The sequence below is a fragment of the Saimiri boliviensis genome, chromosome 11, assembly GCF_048565385.1.
Source record: "Saimiri boliviensis isolate mSaiBol1 chromosome 11, mSaiBol1.pri, whole genome shotgun sequence".
NCBI lineage: Eukaryota > Metazoa > Chordata > Mammalia > Primates > Cebidae > Saimiri > Saimiri boliviensis.
In genome coordinates, this window is record NC_133459.1 from 31,111,003 (window position 1) to 31,117,045 (window position 6,043).

General features: G+C 47.0%; 1 pseudogene; it reads right to left on the reverse strand.

Annotated features, from left to right (window-relative positions):
* Positions 1-4,387: 4,387 nt before the first annotated feature.
* LOC101038272 (glyceraldehyde-3-phosphate dehydrogenase pseudogene) lies at positions 4,388-5,254 on the reverse strand (annotated as a pseudogene).
* Positions 5,255-6,043: the final 789 nt, after the last annotated feature.

Sequence of the window (6,043 nt, forward strand, 5' to 3'; positions counted from 1 at the left end):
CAGCCTGGGTAACAAGAGCGAAACTCCGTCTCAAAAAATAATAAAATAAAATAAAATAAAATAAAATAAAATAAAATAATAAAATAAAATAGCTAAGATTCAGAGAAATGGAGTGACTTTCTCAAGGTAACACGTCGAGGAAACGGCAGAACTCTGATCTGAACACAAGGCTGTCTAATAAAATCAAGTTCATGTGCCGGGCACGGTGGCTCAAGCCTGTAATCCCAGCACTTTGGGAGGCCGAGGCGGGTGGATCACAAGGTCGAGAGATCGAGACCATCCTGGTCAACATGGTGAAACCCCGTCTCTACTAAAGATACAAAAAAATTAGCTGGGCATGGTGGCACGTGCCTGTAATCCCAGCTACTCAGGAGGCTGAGGCAGGAGACTTGCCTGAACCCAGGAGGCGGAGGTTGCGGTGAGCTGAGATCGTGCCATTGCACTCCAGCCTGGGTAACAAGGGCGAAACTCCGTCTCAAAAAAAAAAAAAAAAAAAATCAAGTTCATGTGCATTTCATGCTATTCTTAACTTCTTCCAACCTTATGTCCTGCTTCCCCACCCAGATGATAGCTGCAGTCATCCTGTGCTTCATTATCTTCACCTTATCTCATTCCCCACCCCCAGGCTCAGCACAGTGCTCACCCATGAAGTCCCTGGTGACTGGACCCTTCGCTTGGGTTCTTTTTGTCTTCCTTATCTGTTTCCCTTCTTCCTTATCTCTTTACCCCAGTACCTTGACCCTTGGCTCCTTTCACTGACATAACTTCTGGCATCAAACATATTCGTTCCCCACCCCCCCCCTTTTTTTTTTTGGAGACAGGTCTCACTCTGTCACCCCAGCTGGAGTGCAGTGGCACGATCATGGCTCACTGCAGCCTCAACCTTCTAGGCTCAAGTGATCCTCCTGCCTCAGCCTCCTGAGTAGTTGGGACCACAGGCATGCACCACCATGCCTAATTAAAACAAACTTTTTTTTTTTTTTTTTTTTTTTTTTTTTTTCCCGTAGAGATGGAGTTATGTTGCCCAGGCTGGTCTATGAACCCCTGGGATCTAGTGATCCATTTGCTTTGGCCTTCCAAAGCATTGGGATTTCAGGCATAAGCCACTGTGCCCAGCCAATGTCTTCATCTTTAACATTGGGATACTAATTCTGATTGTTGTGAAGATTAAAGAAAATAAGTAAAATGTGGATAACCCCCATATAGGCACCGAGGAATGAGAGCTAAGCAGAACCCTGGCACAGTTAGGGCTTGAGGAATATCTCACTTTATAGTGTTACTACTCAGCTATTTCCTTTTAATATAATCCTTTACATAATCATATATTAGTTTATAGAAATAGGGCTTGAAGTCTCCCTTTATATAATCCTCTATATATAATCATATAATAGTTGATAGTATGAGTGCCTAAAGAATATTTCCCTACATATATACCTATAATTTTATCTTAGTTCATAATCAGAGGAATGCCTAGAGTGGACACAGTACAGAGCATGAATTAAGGAATAAGCAGCTTATAATCGGAGGAATGCCTAGAGCAGACACAGTGCAGAGCACGATTTAAGGGAAAACAGTTATACCAGGACAAGAATCCATGGCCCAAGCGGCAGCGTTCAGTATCGTAAAGATACCCGCTGTATGGCAGGCTTGGGGCGAGAGCCACTCCTCCTGATAAAGGAGTCATAGGACCTTGCTCCAGTTCTTGTGGAAGGCTGCCCTCAGAACGGCAATCCACCTTGGTGACTGTGAACGTTATCAGCTCTTGCTACTGTGCTGCTTGAACAATCTTGCACGTTCTTCACATGTACCCCAAAACCTAAAATGCAATTTAAAAAAAAAAAAAAAAAAGATCCAGTTAAGGGGGAAAAAAAAAAAAAAAAGAAAAGCCTCTTCCCATATAACTCATTGGAAGCTGCCAGAAGGTGGCAGTAACCCTGACAGCTCTGTCACTGCTATGTGACTTAAAGCATCCTCCTATAAATGTTCTTAGAAGTAGTTTTCCCATAGATAGAAGTATTGCACACTGCACCCTCTTCACTGCGCACGGCCCACCTCCATGCCTCGGTGATCTAATGGGGGTGGACCCCTTACTGCACACGGCCCTTGCCTTCATGGGAACGTGCCCCTTGCTGTGCACTGTCCATCTTCTGGCCTAGGTGACCTAATGGGGGTGGACCCTATGTTTTATTGCTCACGACCCTATCACTGTCCTTAAAGATGATTTCACTCACTACCCTGCCCCCTAACCTGTACACAATAAATACTCATGCTTCTGGACATTCGGGGCCTCGCCTGACTCCACTCACAGGTGGCGTGGCCCCCCGAGCCCAGCTGCATTTTTCTTTGTACTTGTGTCCTGTCTCTTTATTTCTCAGATCCTGTGCCTCAGCACCGCATAAGGCTCACCCCACGACCCTGTGGGGCACTCAGCCCTACATCTGGCTCCCAACGTGCCCTACAGTAAAACACCTAGCACATTGCAAGGCATAAAGTTCATGTGGGGATTATCATTGTCTTACCTCCTTACCCCTGTCCTCAGAGCCCAGTACAATGCTACGTGCCGGTAGAGAGCTAATGGGCATCTGTTGAGGTAAACAGCATGTTGAAAGAACACTGGATTGGGAGTCAGCAGAGCTAGATTTTAATACTGGGTTATGGACAGTTGTCACTTTTTCTCTCTGAAATTGAGTTTTTTTACTGTCTTTGGGGCCTCTACAGTCTCTTGTAGCTCTTAGGCAAAGTACGAATTCAGGTAAATTCACTCCATCCCTCACCTTCAGACCCTCCTTTGACCCAAATCCCCCGCCGACACTGCTAGACCCCTTTTGGCAGATAATTTTTCACCCCCATCAGAATTGGCAGGCGATTCTTATCCCAGGATCCTGGCTTTCGTTCCCAGGAAGCCCTAACACCCAGGTGCCACCAGATGGTGCTGTGGACTCATTCATGGGAAGCTGGCTTCCCGGTTCCCACGGGGCTGGCAGGAGTAGTCCCAGGAGAAGCCTTCTGGCTCCTCTGGACAGGGTGGGGTTCCTCCGTGGAAGGCAGCTAGGCCTGGGATAATCCTGGGAGGTGACTCAAGCCTTTCAGAAATTTCCAAGGCCAAAGCCCGCCCTTGGCTTGGCTGTGCAGATTCCAGCAGAGTTGGCAGGAGGACTGGCTGTGTCATTTGTGGAACCCAGTGTAAAATGAAAACGCCTAAGTTGCTGATGTAGGCAGCACAGGGAATGCCTAAAAGCCCACAGAATGGTTCTAGTTCAACCTTCTAGAGCTGATTGTTAACATTTCAGGAATTTTGGCTGGGTGTGGTGGCTCGAGCCTGTTGTCTCAGCTACCTGGGAGGCTGAGGCAGCAGGATCACTTCAGCTTGAGAGGCGGAGGTTGCAGTGAGCAGGGATCAAGCCACTGCACTCCACTCTGGGTGACAGAGGGAGACCTTGTCTTAAAGAAAGAAAGAAGAAAGGAGGGAAGGAAGGAAGGAAGGAAGGAAGGAAGGAAGGAAGGAAGGAAGGGAAGGAAGACAGGCACGCAAGCCAGGTGTGGTGGCTCACACCTGCAATCCCAGCACTTCGGAAGGCTGAGGTGGGAGGATCACCTGAAATCAGGAGTTTGAGGCCAGCCTAACCAACATGGAGAAACCCCGTCTCTACTAAAAATACAAAATTAGCTGAGTGTGGTGGCTCATGCCTGCAATCCCAGCTACTTGAAAGGCTGAGCCAGGACGAAGGACAATCGCTTGAACCCAGGAGGCAGAGGTTGCAGGGAGCTGAGATTGCGCCATTGCACTCCAGCCTGGGCAACAAGAGCAAAAAACTGTCTCAAAAAAAAAAAAAAAAAAAAGAAGAAGAAAAGGAATTTTGAGAGCTGATTGTTGAACACAGCCATTATTTAATTAAATTTTATAAAATTACAATTAAATAAGTTATAGAGCTGGGTGTGGTGGTTCGCATGTATAATCCCAGCTTCTCGGGAGGCTGAAGCAGGACGATTGCTTGAGTCCAGGAGTTCAAGGTTACAATGAGGACTGATTGCTCCACTGTACTCTGGGTGACAGAGCGAGAGCTCATTTCTAAAAAATAAGTAAATAAAATAAAAACAAAGATAATGAATACCCCAAACGCATCACTATGTAACTATTTTTATATATTTTACTATCATTTAAGCTCACCTTCTTTTCTGGCTGGATACAGGGAACTTTATTGATAGTACATGATAAAGTGGGGTCTCAGCGTCCCTTCCCATTCTTCAGGGAGCCTGGGATGGAAACTATGTTCAGGAGGGGGAGATTCCCAGTGTGGTGGGGGACTGAGTTTGGCAGGGACTCCCCAGCAGCTGAGGGCCTCCCTTCGTCTTGTGCTGTCACTGGGGCTGGTGGTCCAAAGGGCTCTCACTTCTTGGAGGCCATGTAGACCATAAGGCACATCATTCTGTTGCTGTAGCCAAATTCATTGTCATATCGGGAAATGAGCTTGACAAAGTGGTCATTGAGGGCAATGCCATTCCCAGTATCAAAGGTGAAAAAGGTGGGTGTCACTGTTATAAAGTTGGAGGAAACAACTTGGTGCTTGGTGTAGCTCAGGAGACCCTTGAGGGGGCCCTCTGATGCTAGCTTCATCACCTTCTTGATGTCATCATATTTGGCAGCTCTCTCTAGATGGCAGATCAGGTCTACAACCCACATGTTGGCAGTGGAGACATAGAAGGACATGCCAGTAAGCTTTCTGTTAAACTCAGGGATGGCCTTGCTCACAGCCTTGGCAGAGGACGATGTCCTGGAGAGTCCTGCGGCCATCACACCACAATTTCCCAGAGAGGACATCCACAGTCTTCTGGGTGGCTGTGTTGGTGTGAACTGTGGTCATCAGGCCCTCCATGATGCCAAAGTTGCCATAGATGACCTTAAGCAGAGGGGCTAAGCGGTTGGCAGTATGGGAAGCATTGCTGACAATCATGAGGTTGTTTTCACACTTCTCGAGGTTCACGCCCATCACAAACATGGGGGCATCAACAGAAAGGGCAGAGATGACCCTTTTGGCTGCACCCTCTAAGTGAGCCCCAGCCTTCTCCAAGGCAGTCAAGATGCCAGCGGACCTTCCAACATAATCAGCATCAGGACCAGCCCATTTGATTTGATGGGATCTTATTCTTGGAAGATGGCAATGGGATTTCCATTGATGACAAGCTTCTCATTCTTAGCCTTGATGATGTCATGGAACTCGTCATGGGTGGAATCATACGGGAACATGTAGGCCATGGAGTTGAGCTGCATAAAGTGGTCATTGATGGTGGCACTAACCACTTTGCCAGAGTTAAAAGCGCTCTGGTAAACAGGCTTCCAATACGGTCCAATCTGTGTACTCTGGCCTTCACTTACACCATGATGTCTCAGGTCTGCTGCTGGTACTACACGAGAGGACATGTCTGTATGTGGTATGGCAAAAGCAGAGAGCTCATCTGTGCTCTTGAAATGACTTACACTATTGTATCTATATGGTGGAAATACTATATAATAGTGTACTATTTTTTTTGAGAAGGAGTTTCACTTTTGTTGCCCAGGCTGGAGTGCAGTGGCACTATCTCAGCTCACTGCAACCTCCGCCTCCTGGGTTCAAGCAATTTTCCTGCCTCAGCCTCCTTATTAACTGGGATTACAGGTGCGCACCACCATGCCTGGCTAATTTTTTGTATTTTTAGTAGAGACAGGGTTTCATCATGTTGGTCAGGCTGGTCTCAAACTCCTGGCCTCAGGTGATCCACCTGCCTCAGCCTCCCAAAGTGCTGGGATTACAGGCATGAACCACTGCTCCCAGCCTAATAGTGTACTATTTACGATATCTCTCCTCAACTCTGCTGCATTCAGTGATATCACATTGGCAGCTTAAAAGTGATGGAGGTGGGAGTGTTGATATCACTGAAATCCACAAATGCTACAAATCGTGCCCCTTCTTCTCCCAAGCCAACTGTTAAACTTTTACCAGAATACCTGGAGTCCTGACTATACTCCTAATGTGCTATGTGATTAAAGCCCTGTTCTTCCCAGCCT